The 15,511-nt window shown below is 40.4% G+C and overlaps 1 protein-coding gene across 8 annotated transcripts in view; it reads left to right on the plus strand.

The window, feature by feature from the left end:
* The first annotated feature begins 6,467 nt into the window (after window positions 1-6,467).
* Window positions 6,468-15,511, plus strand: part of ssx2ipa (synovial sarcoma, X breakpoint 2 interacting protein a) — a 62,794-nt gene continuing 53,750 nt past the window's right edge. For 4 of the 8 annotated variants that reach the window (XM_043698604.1, XM_043698599.1, XM_043698606.1 and 1 more), the window contains exon 1: window positions 6,834-7,050. The gene's annotated coding sequence lies outside the window, so the exon portion shown is untranslated. The other 4 variants (XM_043698605.1, XM_043698600.1, XM_043698602.1 and 1 more) reach the window with 4 other exon arrangements.

Consider the following 15,511-nt stretch of genomic DNA (forward strand, 5'->3'; position numbering starts at 1 on the left):
GAGCAGAGGGAGAGGCAATAGCGAGGACCAGCACTCTGGCAGGAATATATTTGAGCAGCGGCTGAACTCGAGACACTACATGTGTACGGTCTCCCACCCGCCCTACTCCTCTAACTGAAAAAAAGAGGAATCTGTGGTGTGTTGGTAAGGCAAGGCTTTTCTGTTTACATTTCTTCCTTATCATGTGATTGGTTAAAAATTTCCTTACCGTTTTATTTATCTATTAACTGGTTATTTGAATAAGACCATGACAGAGAAGTACTAGAAATTATTTAACTCATAAATTTGAATAAACTAATTAACTAAGTAGAGATGGCTGAGCAGGTGATGTGCTGTAGCTGTATTATGTAGGAGCTGGTGATCCCATTGTGAACGGCAGTGACCACATCTGCAGCAAGCATTGGTTGTTGGAAGAACGCTGACTCAGAGTTGATGATCTGGAATCTGAGCTTCAAACACTGCAGCACATCCAGGAGGGGGGAGTTACCTGGATGCTTTGTTTCAGAAGACAGTCACACCCTGTAGATGAAGTAATGCAAATTCAGTTAGTGAACAGGAACAACAGGATGTGATTGCAAGTGAGGCAGGTAGAGAGATCCTGAGTTCAGGAATGGAGGAGCCTCAGCTTTTGACCTTATCCAACAGGTATGAGATGTTTGCTCCCTGTGTGGATGAGGAAAAGGGCTGCAGGGAGGATGAGCCAGCTGACCACGGTACCATGGTGCAGAAGGCCATTGAAGAGGGAGAGCAAAAAGATAAGTGGTAGTTATAGAGGATTCTATAATTAGGCAGACATTTGGTATCGGATGCAAGCTGGATTGGGAGTTCCGCGTGGAGTGTTGCCTGCCCGGTGCCAGAGTGCTGGACATCTCTGATCAGCTTGAAAAGATATTGGAGTGGGAGGGGGAGGATCAATTGTTGTGATTCACGTTGGGACTAACAACATAGCCAAGGGTAGAATGGTGGACTTGTTTGGAGATTATCGAGCACTAGGAACAAAATAAAGGAACAGGTCCTTAAGAGTCATGATCTCCAGATTACTGCCTGAGCCACGTGCAAATTGGCTTAGGGAAAAAGAAAATTAGGGAAATAAACACATGGCTAAGGGAGTGGTGTGGGAAAGAGTGGTTCCATTTCATGGGGCCTTGGCATCAGTTTTGGAACCGGGGGGGATCTGTACTGATGGGACAGTCTTCACCTGAACCGATGTTCTAGTGAAAAGGATAAATAGGGTGGTCACTAGGACTTTAAACTTGTGAATCGGGGGGGAAGGGAAAGGGAAAGCAACAAGAAGTATGATGATAAATGAAAAGGTAAGCAACAGGTTAGCATGTGTGCAGGAGAGTTTAAGTTCAAGGCAGACTATGAAAGAAGCAAAAAAGACGGATAACTCAGGAAATAATAGAGACGTTGTGAATAATGACAGTAAGAAAGCTAACATAAAGGTACTTTATCAGAATGCCCGTAGCATTTGTAACAAGGTCGATGAGTTAATGGCACATTTCATCGCAAATGAGTATGATTTAGTAGCCATTATGGACACACAGTTACAGGATGGTCATGGCTGGAAGCTAAATACCCAGGGCTATCGGACTATTTGGAAGGACAGACAGGAATGTAAGAGGGGTGGTGTAACTCCGATATTCAAGGATGACATCAGGGCAGGGCTGAGAAATGATATAGATTCTATGGAGAATGAGGTTGAATCCATTTGGTGGAAATTAGAAATTCTAAGAAGAAAATGTCACTGACAGGTGTAGTCTACAAGCCACCAAATAATAATATCACTTTGGGGCAGGTAAAAAACAAAGAAATAACTAATGTCTGTAAAAAATGGTACGGCAATTATCATGGGGAATTTTAATCTACATATAGATTGTTCGAACCAGCTCAGTCAGGGTAGCCTTGAGGAGGAGTTTGTTGAGTTTTCTTGTACAGAATGTAATGGAAGTAACGAGGGAGCAAGCTATCCTAGATCGGGTCCTGTGTAATGAGACAGGAATAATTAATAACCTCATGGTTAGGGATCCTCTTGGAAGGAGTGATCGCAGTATGGTTGAACTTAGATTACAGATGGAGAGTGTTAAGTTAAAATCCATTACCAGGGACCTGTGCTTGAACAAACTGGACTACAACAGAATGAGGGAAGACCTGGCTAAAGTAGACCGGAAACAAAGATTTTATGGTGGGACAGTTGATGAGCAGTGGAGTACTTTCAAAGAAATTTTTCAAACTGCTCAGCAAAAGTATATTCCACTGAAAAGGAAGGACTGTAAGAAAAGAGGTAATCTATCATGGATATCCAAGGAAATAAGGGAGATTATCAAGTTGAAAGAGAAGGCGTACCAAGTGGCCAAAAAGAGCATGAAACCAGAAGATTAGGAAAACTTTGAAGGTCAACAGAAAGCCACAAGAAGAGCTGCTAAGAAAAGTAAGATAGAACATGAGAAAAAAATTGCACAGAATATAAAGACTGATAGCAAATGAAAAAGAGTGGCTAAAGTAAATGTTGGTCCATTTGAGGATGTGAATGGGCATTTAGTTATGGAATATGATGAAAGGGCCGAGGCATTGAACAGGTATTTTGTATCAGTCTTCATAGTGGACAAAACTAAGATGGATTGCAGAGAAAAGTGTGCAGAGGATTGTGAAACTTTGCAGAGGAACATAGATACATTGAGTGAGTGGGTAAACGTGTGGCAGATGGAATTCAACGTTAATAAATGTGAAGTTATACATTTTGGTAGGAGTAATAGTAAAAAAGATTATTACTTGAATGGTAAAAGTTTGCAGTATGCTGCTATGTAGAGGGACCTGAGAATCGCAGAACGTTGGTCTGCAGGTACATCAAGTAATTAGGAAGGCAAATGGGATTTTGTCCTTTATTGCTAAAGGAATTAAAAGCAGAGAGGTTATACAGTCATAGAATCATAGAGATGAACAGCATGAAAATAGACCCTTTGTTTCAGCCTGTCCACCCCGACCAGATATCCCAACCCAATCTAGTCCCACCTGCCAGCACCCGGCCCATATCCCTCCAAACCCTTCCTATTCATATACCCATCCAAATGCTTTTAAATGTTGCAATTGTACCAGCCTCCACCACTTTCTCTGGCAGCCCATTCCATACACGTACCGCCCTCTGTGTGAAAAAGTTGCCCCTTAGGTCTCTTTTATATCTTTCCCCTCTCACCCTAAACCTATGCCCTCTAGTTCTGGACTCCCGACCCCAGGGAAAAGATTTTGTCTATTTATCCTATCCATGCCCCTCATAATTTTGTAAACCTCTATAAGGTCACCTCTCAGCCTCTGATGCTCCAAGGAAAACAGCCTATTCAACCTCTCCCAATAGCTCAAAGCCACCAACCCTGGAAACATTTTTATAAATCTTTTCGGAACCCTTTCAAGTTTCACAACATCCTTCCGATAGAAAGGAGACTAGAATTGCGCGTAATATTCCAACCAATGTCCTGCACAGCCACAACATGACCTCCCAACACCTGTACTCAATACTCTGACCATTAAAGAAAATGAATGTACGTTTGCTCGCTGAGCTGAAAGGCTCATTTCCAGACGTTTCATCACCCTATTAGGTAAAATCTTCAGTGGGCATCCAGACAAAGCACGCTGATGATTCCTGCTTTCTATTTATATGTTTGGTTTCTTTGGGTTGGTGATGTCATTTCCTGTGGTGATGGAAATGACATCACCAACCCAAAGAAACCCAAACATATAAATAGAAAGCAGGAATCGTCAACAGTGCTTCGCTCAGAGGTCCACTGAAGATGTTACCCAGTAGGGTGACGAAACATCTGGAAGTGAACCTTCCAGCTCAGTGAGCAACCTACATCCAGAACCTCAACCTGAGCTACAAATCTTCTCAAAACTCATTAAAGGAAAGCATACTAAAAGCCTTCTTCACTATCCTATCGACCTGCGACTCTACTTTCAAGGATAGGACCTTACCATTAAGAGTATAAGTCCTGCTAAGATTTGTTTTCCCAAAATGTAGCACTTCACATTTATCTAAATTAAACTCCATCTGCCACTCCTCAGCCCATTGGCCCATCTGATCAAGATCAATAGGTTGATTCCGGAGTTGAGGGGGTTGGTTTATGAGGAGAGACTGAGTAGATTGGGATTATATTCATTGGAATTAAGAAGAATGAGGGGCATCATATCAAAGCGTATAAATTATGAAGGGAATAGATAAGATAGAAGTAGAGAAGACATTTCTACTGGCACATGAAACTAGGTCAAGAGGGCATAGCCTCACGATTAGAGGGAGCAAATTTAGAATTGAATTGAGAAGAAACCTCTTCACCCAAAGGTTGTTAATATGTGGAATTCCTTGCCTAGGGAAATAGTTGATGCTACTTCAGTATACATTTTTAAAGCTAATGTAGATTTTTTTTGAAAAGTAAAGAAATTAAGGGGTACAGTGAGGGAGCGGATGAGTTGAGCTGACTCCACGAAAAGATCAGCCATGATCTTATTGAATGACGGAGCAGGCTCAAAGGACCAGATGGCCTACTCCTGCTCCTAGTTCTTATGTTCTTTATCCCTGGAATTACACTAGTGAACCTACCTTTCATATTTGGAATTAAACAAATTTTTCCCCTGTCAGATATAGAGTCAGAGATGTACAGCATGGAACAGACCCTTCGGTCCAACAGGTCGAATCCTTGTAAGCTCCTGCATACAGATCTAAGTGTCTTATGTCCTACAATTGTTCCACATTCATTAAATAGCATGCTTTTAAAAATTACTAATAACCCTTCTGTTTTTGCCGCTATTTACCTATTATTTACTATCTATACTACTTAACTGTGTGATCTTCCTGTAATGCGCCCAAGACAAAGCTTTTCACTGTGCCTTGGTACACGTGACAAAGTTAAAGATCACATAACATCAGATTATAGTCGAAAGCTTGTACTTCGAAATTAACCTAAGGACTATAACCTGGTGTTATATGATTTTCAACCTCATTAAAACAATAAACCATGCAATGTATGAGAAACAAAGCTCACTCACTTCAATAATTTCAGTCCGAGACAAAAATCTGAAACAGTAGTGTCGTTTATTTGTACACTTGCAAGTGGGTGCAATGTCTAATGCCAGGTAAGGCAATGACAAATACACATCATATTCCTCACCAGAACGAAGGACCCGATACCTAACATGAGCAAAACTAATGTAGTGTACAAAATACCATGCAAGGACTGCACAAAACACTATATAGGACAAACAGGAAGACAGCTAACAATCCGCATACATGAACATCAATTAGCCACGAAACGACACGGCCAGCTATCCTTAGTAGCCACACACGCAGACAACAAGCAACATAAATTCGACTGGGACAACACTACTATCATAGGGCAAGCCAGACAGAGAACAGCCAGGGAATTCCTAGAGGCATGGCATTCATCCACAAACTCCATCAACAAACACATCGACCTGGACCCAATATACCAACCACTACAGCGGACAGCTGAAACTGACAACTGGAAGCGGCAGGGACAGACCACTATAAACACCGGAGGAAACATCAAAGAAGCGCTTCGCAGGAGGCTCCCAAGCACTGATGATGTCGCCTAGCCATGGGACGAAACGTTTGCACCAAAAACTTCCAGCTCGGCGAACAGAACCATAGCAACGAGCACCCGAGCTACAAATCTTCTCACAAATTTTGAATATTCCACAAACTTTCAAAATTTATACAATTTGAGCTTATGTCACTCATTTCCTTAAGACTGATCCCACAACTTCTGTTTATCCGGCCTTGTCCGTGACAAATGCCTATCTCTGGCTCCCATAAGGTTGATTGACGTCATCCCATCCTTTGCTTACCATTATCTACTCCCTCCATCTGCGCTGCCCCTCACAGCATCTTATTACTAAGCCCTTTTAATTGGGGTTTGTTCCTGTGTCCCCATACAAGTGGGAAAACAGATGTTTATACAGGCCTCTCTTCACAGCATTTTATCTAGTGCCTGTATTTCTACCATTGTTCTGTAATCACGTCTCATGCTAACATACCATTTTCTTTAATGGATTATATATTTCCTCATTCTTGCTAATTCAGCTCTCGGCCGAAACAATGCCAAACTAATGTGAATTCATTTACTCTGTATCAAGAACTTATAATTGCAGAAATAACATTAATTCACCTATATCCCACAAATGGAAATTGTTATTCCCTTCAGATTTAGCATTTTCGAGCCTGATCTCCAGCATCTGCATTCCTTACTTTCTCCACTCTTGCCATCCTGTCCTGATTCTGGGCCAAAACACTGGAAAGGCGGGGCCGCCAGGCACGGGGGCGGGGCAGTCCACTGGGCCCCGGCTAAGCCAATCAGCGTCGGGCTAACTGGTTGGCGTGCCGACCGACGGACTCGGCCAATCAGGTTCCGCTTTAGATGAAGGCGCCGGCGTCAACTTGCTTCAAATGAAGCAGTGAAGACCGGGAGGGAGAGGTAGTTGTGATGGCTTTGCGACTCCGAATGTAATTGGAGTGTGGTGATTAAAAAAAAAAATCGTCGGCGCTGGACTCGACGTGAGAGGAGCTGGCTTCCCGAAGCGGGAGATGTCGGACCGATGTAAGGGCAGTCGCTGAAAGGGGCGGGTGGCGAACCACGAAACCGTTGGCGGTTGGTTGAGTCTGGTCCGGGGCTAGGCCTGGTTGCCATGGTTTCCCGGCGAGACGCGCACGCAGCTGGTGCATCTGTGCCAGTGCGCATGTGCGTAGCCGGGCCCGTTTGGAAGCAGTGACGCTTGCGCAGTGCCGGGCCCGGACTGCGACACTCTCAGATGTTACTTTTAGTGTAAGTTGCGGTGTTTACTCACGCATTAATCCAGGGCACTTTCAGCTCTGTGAAGGGTTTATAATTTTACAAAAAAAATATATTTTGGCTGTCTTGGTTGCATTGATCGCCTGCCAACTTGCAGATTGTTAAACCTGGCTGTGGAATTGAAGCATATTTTTTTTCCCCTCCCCTCCTTCCCATTGGAAAATTATTCTCCAAAACGGTTGCTTTCCGTAAAGAGGTAACGAACTTTTCTTATCTTTTTTTTTTAAAAATTGTGGTATTTCCGTGTTCCGACTGTGTGGGCGTGAGGCGGAGGTGTGGTTCTCATTGCAACAGGTGCTTCCGTACCTCGAGAATATGTCTGTATAGGTTGAGAGCGGAACGCGGGGCCGTGAACATAGCGAATATTCCCAGTAGGGAATTCAGCAGACACCCGGGAGTGGTGCGATCCTGAGGTTCCGGATCGCATTGCAGCAAATTAGCAGAATGCTAGAGAAATATAGTTGAACCCCCCCAACTACGTGAAGGAGAAATGCAGAAGGCATAGAATCTAGTCTAAGCACTGCCATAAATAACTTTTTGATTGAAAAAGCTTTAAATTCCTATTGAAACTTAAATTTTTACAAGGAACCCTCTCGCTGGTGATGCTGTATTTTAAGTATAGGAGAAAGTGAGGGCTGCAGATGCTGGAGATCAGAGCTGAAAATGTGTTGCTGGAAAAGCGCAGCAGGTCAGGCAGCATCCAGGGAACAGGAGAATCGATGTTTCGGGCATAAGCCTGAAGAAGGGCTTTATGCCCGAAACGTCGATTCTCCTGTTCCTTGGATGCTGCCTGACCTGCTGTGCTTATCCAGCAACACATTTTCAGCTATTTTAAGTATAGATCCAGCTCAGTGAGGTAATGAACTTATAATTAAATGCTCTGGGTTTTTGTCATCAATACTGCTTTGTGAATAAATTTAGCAACTTTTTTGCAAAAAAACCCTGCACGCCATTGTAGCTGGTGCAATTTACATAATTACATACTTGGCTTGCCAGTAGTCTAGTTTTGGAGCACATTTGGGTGGTGCAGAAAATTTCCAAATGTATTTTTTCATCCAGAATTGTTCTAACTAGTAACTAGTGAGAAATTCAGTTTGCTCATCACTGTTGTGTGTAACTCTTTTAAAGTTTACAAGCCTTTTCACTCCTTTAGACCCCTCTCTAATTTTGACTTTTTTTACAATGAATAGACACATTCAGTCCCATTCAATGAAGTCATGATTGATCTGTTTGTTCTAATCTTCATGTTCTTATCTACACCCAATTAACCTTTGGTTTTGTTTCCACCTTGAATACTTGACTAAAAAGAATTATTCTTTTTCTTTCTCCGGAAACCCCATTCTAAAGTGTGCCAAACATCTGAGTGAGGAAGAAACCTGTCTGCTGTGTCCTAAAAAGGTGACCCTTAATTTTAAATGTTTCCTCATTCTGGATTCACCCATATGAGGAGATATTTTCTGTCAAAGCTTTCCTTCAAATTCCAGTAAGGTTTCTTGGAGTCCTTTAGTATTTGAATGCTATATATAAATGAAATGCATATCTGTTTTTAAAATTAGGTGTGCATTTTCCCAGTTCTGCACAACTGCTGATCCTGGATTCAGACTTGAAGTTTCATCATTGCCAAAGAGTGAGGGATTGTTTTTATATAACTTGCTGTACTTTCATTCAGATTGAGATTTTGATCTTGTCCAGAAGCTGGTCATGCATAAAAGTTTAAAATTTGGAAACAGGTTGCGATGAGCAAGGAGTGTTACATTAATTCTCACTTTTGTTTTGCCGATCTTTTTCTTGAATTGTGCCATTGGGTGTGGGCTTTGAGTATCCGGTTGCATTCATTGTTTGACCCCTATTCTCTTAACTGAACTTCAAAATACTGTGAATGCTGAAAATTTGTAAAAAAACTTTTTCTTTCAAAAAAAAACTCAGCTGTGTTATCAATTTGCATCAGCACAGAAGCTCTTTTGCCAGAACAAAAGAGAAATATAAATGGGTTTTAAGCTCTTGGAAGGGTTGGATGGGCATTGGGAGCAGGAATAACAAGGGAAAGTATCTTTGGGGTTAGTCCTGATGAGATTGCATTATTTCATGATGCAATAACCAAAAATAATGACAGTAGATCTTTTGAAGAAACTGTGTGGCTGTCCAAATGAGGTGCAACACAAGTTTGGAACCTTTGCAGGACATTGGAAAGCAGCTGTTTATAATACAGAAAATATTCATACGTCATGTTTTTAAAATTGCAACTATGTTTAGGATTGCATTTGTAAATTGGGGAACTTTTTTTAAACTGCATGTTCTGAACTCAACCTCTGGGCAGGCTATACCAATGGCATATGGTGAAATTGAAATCATTGGAGGCATTGGCTCTATACCAGATGAGTGCCACGCAATGAGATGGAATTAATTCATGATCTGTGTACTTGCCTCTAGGTAGCAGAAAGAGTAAAATTCTGAATATTATATTCTGCTTCAGCGAGAGGAAGATGGGTCCAGGACTAAAATCTTAAACTTGAATCAGGCACAAATAGACATTAACTTGGTTGTCTTTAAAATTCATTCATAGGATGTAAGTATCACTTTTTGGGGCCATCATTCTTTTGCCATCCTTTGGAGGTGATGAGCTACATTCGTCAACCATTGCATTCGATATGATGTAGGTAGGTCAAGGGTTTAGGTCCCTGCTAATGGATGAAGATTCCTGAAGAAGGGCTTATGCCCGAAACGTCAATTCTCCTGCTCCTTTGCTGCCTGATCTGCTGCGCTTTTCCAGCAACACATATTTTTCAGCTCTGATCTCCAGCATCTGCAGTCTTCACTTTCTCCTATGTATCAGTTTAACCTTAGTAAGCTTAGAATAAAGCCATTGGGAGGTATTTTAAAACTGCTTTTGAAGTAGTCAACAGAGGAATGGGAATTGGTTCTCGCTGGATCATCAGCCACTCGTTGGACAGGTGCAGCTTGTTTTCCCATCAGGCTAGTAAATCATGCACTTGACGTCACTTGCTAATTTATCTCTGGTTAAACAAGCAAGTTCTGTTTATCTTCTGTGATTTGGGTTGTTAAATTTTTAATGCACTTGAGCAAGCTCTGATAATTTTCTTAAAGGGGGGCAATGAGTTTCATCCTTTGCTTAATGTCCCTTTTTTAACATTATTCTTAACATTTTTGTTTCTTTTCCTCACCTTGATATTTGTATTTGCATTTCCACCTTTTTGGCTCCACAACAATAAATCAAGTATTGGGGGGGGTATATAGCCAGAATACAATGGAGCAAGTCATAATGTCTGTTGCAAGTTGATGCTATGCATTTTTCTTTTGTGGCTGACAATGACCCCAAGGATTTTATGCAGTCTTATCTCCTATATAGAATGTTATTACATTGCTCTGAGATTAGTGCATGAAATCATGTATCATATGAGTAGCAAGAGTTCTAAATTTGTGTGCCTGTAATAATTGTTTAAGCCTGTGTTGAGTTCTGTGGTAGAATTTGTAGCTTTTCTTGGATACGTTTGAGATGTTTTTGGAGTAATTTTGCTTTGAATAGAAAAGGAATTGAGTCATGTGTAAGTTAGTAAACATCTGAGAAACTTCTTAGCTTTTGCTGAACATGGATATGATTGTAATGTTAATTCACTTTAGAATCAAACAAGAAGAGGGAAGCTGAACAGATTCTTGCTGAAAGCAGTTATGACAAATCAAGTGAGATGTTGGCCATACTGGATAATGGAGTCAATAAGGTTGAGGGGATTTCCTTTATTAGTTAACTTGTTTTGATGGTTGGGGCAAGAATATTTCTTTGATCAACAGACATGAATTTAAGATTAGCACAGATGAAAAATATTTTGAGCACAAAATGCTTTGTCATTTGAGGTAGATTCATTTACATCTTTAATGTTTATCCAGCTTTCCCTCAATCAGAAAAATTCAAAGTTCTGAAAAAAATTTTGGAAAGGTTCAGAATGTTTCAGCAAAAAGTGGACAGCTACAATGGACTGAATAGTCTATTTTACTGAACCTTGTGATAATTGTTGCCTTTTGGGACTCTAGCTTGAGTACCTTGAGAAAGCTATAATTATTTATTTTCCAGAATTATTTCCCCCAAATTTTTCTAACTCTTTTTGGCAGCTTTCAAACATTTTACCCTCTAGTACCTGGAAGGGTGAGGGTAGGAATGCATGGGAAAATTCTTCTCCAACTCATGCAACGTATTGACTTGGAACTAAATCACTATGTTCAATATCATTGGGTTCAAATCTTGGAATTCCCTTCCTGACACCATTTGCACTGCATCAATTCAAAAATGGAGAGCTGACTTGGGTTGGAGGCATTCAGGGCAGTGGACTTGGGACCTTAATGAAATCTTTATTTAATGACTAGCAGGCTTGAAGGGTTTTATAGTGTAAACTTCCTTCTAAGGTGATATGTTATAAGTGGCCAACCACACTCTTGAGGGTAATTAGGAATGGGTATAACTGAAATAAATGGTGTCCTTACCAACGACGCCTACAGCATGAGTGAATTTAAAAAGTCTAGAATTTTAATCTGTTTTCATGACTCAAGATTATGTGGCTACTTGAATTTGTTGAAATTGTATTAGTAAACTGTACAATCAATGACTCAGGCAGGCTTAATGGTCTTGTGTATAGTAATATTTGGTATAAATGTTGTAGGCTTCAGTGCTAAGTGGGTAACCAGCAGTAAGACTGTTTGTTTATTTGTATATTTTTATCTGTGTTTTCTCTCAATATTGACCTAGCACAAAGAACAGACTACCAAAAGCTAGAATTTGTTGACCAGGATGTAAATTAACGGTTTGGTTCTGCTATCAGAGTCCACATCCTGTGTTAATTGCTTGAGGAACCGATAGATAAAATTAGTTCAGAAAGCTGTGTTATGGAATTGCATTGGCTTGAAGCACACCCTCCCTCCCACTTTATTTCCACTTGTGTAATAGTATGAACATCATTTTTATTTAAAGTGTACCTTCCAGCCAGTGCTAGTTTTCTTTTGGATCAAATTTTGTTGTTTTTGTTTTATTCATGGGATGTGGTATGGGAGGCTAGCATTTATTGCCCATCCTTAGACTGTGGTGGTGAGTCACTGTTTTGAGCCACTGCTGTCATCTATTTGACCAAGGGTAGAAATCAGAGTCCTAGTCCTCTCCCTGACCTTAGCACAGTGGGTTCCTTATAGTCATGGGACCTAATGTCTCCCTCTGTCCTGGATCCCGAGTGTAACCACACTGTGTAGTGTTGTTCAGGCATTCCTGAATCTTGATCCAGTGCTAATGAAGTAATAGTGACTGATATAGTTCCAAATCAGAAAGATGTGTGGTTGGGAGCAAAACTTGCAACACTTTGGATAGTACAACTATGAAGCACCTTTGCTATTTTGTGGATTTGAAAATACTACATTTATTAAAACTGCTGTGGTTTTGAGGCCTAAAGAATAAATGAACATTCTGGGTAAAACTAGAGAATTTTTTTTTTAGCCAAGACTGCTTATCTGAGACTATCAAATAAGATGTTAAATAGAAATTGGGGTGATCGCTTGCTGGCTTAGAATATTGTAGGGAAAGGTACTGATTTGGAAGTATGTCCAGACAGTGATCTGTTACAACAATTACATTCATCCTGTTGTAGTCAGATTTTTTGATTCGTTGAGCATGTCAAGCAAGAATGGCTTTCAGTGTCTCTGAAAATCAAGTTGCCAGCGCAATGTGTACTAGAGCTGACCAGCTACCTGAACTGAGAATCTTCCATCACCCTCATGCAACCTGACCTTGTTGACAAAAACCAAAAGAATTGAGAAAATCGCATCTGCCTAACCTTGGACACTTGATTTGTAAGATCTTTTTAGAATTTTTTCCCCCCATAATCTCTACATGTAACTCCAGACCCACAGCAATGTGGTTGATTCAACTGCCCTCTGGGCAATTAGGGATGTGCAATAATTGCTAGCCGAGCACAATGCCATCATCCTGCAATAAATTTAAAATTCCTATACTACCAAATAAATTAAAGTCCTTCCTCAGGTCAACCCCTCTTCTTTTTAAGAGAAGAGGGTAGCTTTTAGAAATGCAAGGTCTTGAATGGATCAGTGGATGGAGTGGGGGTTGGGGAGGGGATTCCAGACCAGGTAAGGATAGCACTTCCCTTCTTTAAAGGACATTAGTGACCCAGACGGGTTGTCATTTACACTGTTAATTCCAGCTTTTTATTCCGTTCTAAACCACCATCTGCTATGGTGAGATTCAAACCTGCATCCACAGAATGTTACTGAAGTCTCTGGATTAATAGACCAGTGATAATACCATTTAGGCCATTGCCTCCCCTCTAGGAGATGGTTTTTGTGTAGTGGGGAATATATGGCAGGCCATAAATAGATGATCACTAACAAACTGATAAGGAATTCAGGAGGAACTTTACCCAAAGTGATAAAGCAGCATGCTAACACATGCAATGGTTGAAACAAAAGCCATAAATACATTTTTAAAGTGAATCTAGATAAACATCTGAGGGAGAAAAGTCTGAGCATTTATGGAGAGCCAGTGATAGCATAGGAGTGAAGAAGCCAGTGATTTAGACCAGTTGGGGTCTGCTTTGTTTCTTTGCTCTTACTTCTGAACAAATATTGAAACCATAGATTCTCATTTAGCTACAAATTTTATCAATTAATAAATTTGCTATTGTAGTGACACAATTGAATAAATTTCAGAGTTTACCTATTTTTATGACAGTTGCTAACACCATCCTGAATTTAAATTTGATATTTCCCCTTGATCCTTATATCAAAATTTTAGACGTTGCCAATTTTACATTGAAGTTTGGTAGTATTTTCTTGACTGAATTTATTTCTATTTTGTGGCCTATTAAAGTGATCAGCATCACTTCAACCACTCCCCATTCTTCTTTTGTCAACTTAGAGTAAATTTTAAGTAGTTTATAAGTAAAAGCAGATGTGTAGACTATTTTTATCTTTGATGGAATCCAGGTACTGTTGGCAAAGCCAGCATTTACCTCCCATCCCTAAATTGCCCTTAAATTAAATGACTTCTTGACCATTTTAGAGGGTAATCTTAGGTAAGGATGGCAGATTTCCTTACCTAAAGCATATTAGTGAACCAGGTGTTTTAGTGTTGGTGATAATCTTGATAAGTGTCTGTGAAACTATTTTTTTAAATTCCAGACTTGTGAAGCATTAAAATTCCAGTAGCTGCTGTGGTAGGATTTGAAATCTGTCCCTGGAGCAATAAACTGGGTCTCAACAGAATACAATACAGGAAATATGTAAAATCATTAAACTCCAAAGACAGATCTAAAAGTAACAGGGGGTAGTTTATGCAAGAGGAGCTTCTGGTTAGTATGCTAATTCTGCAAATAGATACAGAACTGTTTTCTTAATTTTAAGTGCGTTACTAAGAACATTTTGAATAGAGTTTTGATGAAGGCAGTAGCATGAATTGATGTGTACTAGTGCTGTTGCAGATAGGGCAATGAAGAAGGCTTTTGGCACATGTCATCAGTCAGGGCATTGAGTATAGAAGTTGGGATGTTATGGTACAGTTGTACGGGATGTTGGTGAGGCCGTATTTGGAGTATTGTTCAGTTTTGGTCACCTTCCTATAGGAAGGAGGTTATTAAACTGGACAGTGTGCAGAAGAAATTTACAAGGATGTTGCCTGGACTCATGGTCTGAGTTACAAGGAGAAGTTGACAAGCTAGACTTTTTACTTTAGAGTGTAGGAGACTGAGGGGATCTTAGAGTGTATAAGATCATGAGCAATATGGATAGGGTGAATGCACTCAATCATTTCCCAGGGTTGGGGAATTGAAGATGAAAAGGCAACAGTTTAAGGTCCAAGGGGAAATAATAAAAGGGAATCTAAGGTGTACCAACCTGCGAAGAAAAAAGTTGCACATATGGAATGAGCTGCCAGCGGAAGTAGTTGAGGCAGGTATAATAACACTTAAAAGGCATGTGATCAAATATATGGATAGGAACAGTTTAGAAGGATATGGACCACGTGCAGGGAAATGGGGTTAGTGTGGATGGGCATTTTGGTCGGCATGGACCAGTTTGGGCCAAAGGGCCTGTCTTCATGCTGTAGGACTCTGACTCTAATTGTAGAATAATATACAAGAAACTGCTAGCCAAGTCAACATTTTTATTGGAAAGCCATTGTTTCCACCAATTGACACATTTACCTACATGTATGTAGGTCTGGTCGTGGTATCCATATTCCACACCTATTGTAAAAATAGGTGGAGGCAGAAGCTGGAAGACAGAGACCTCATTCTTAATACTTTTTCAAAAGACCAGTAAGTATTTTTTTTTTTCTTGCCAGCAGTCAAAGAATTCTCTTTTCCAGAAAGTAGTGGCGGCTGGACCTTCTAACTCAGCCTTCATAAAGTTCTCTTTTGATAGACATAAGAGATTAAGTTAAACATGATGTAGATAGAAAAAAATGGAGATGTGACCACAAACTGATCAGCCATGATCCTATTGAAGGATGGAGCAAGTTTGAAAGACCAATTGGCCTATCCCTGCCCTTTTGCTCCAATTGGTCTGGCTTTCTATCTTTTGTAGAAAAGAGAGCAAGAAAGTGCAATGGTTGTTAGAATCTTGTGAGTAAATGGTAACTACCTATTCTCTAT

Source organism: Chiloscyllium plagiosum, chromosome 11 (assembly GCF_004010195.1).
Source record: "Chiloscyllium plagiosum isolate BGI_BamShark_2017 chromosome 11, ASM401019v2, whole genome shotgun sequence".
NCBI lineage: Eukaryota > Metazoa > Chordata > Chondrichthyes > Orectolobiformes > Hemiscylliidae > Chiloscyllium > Chiloscyllium plagiosum.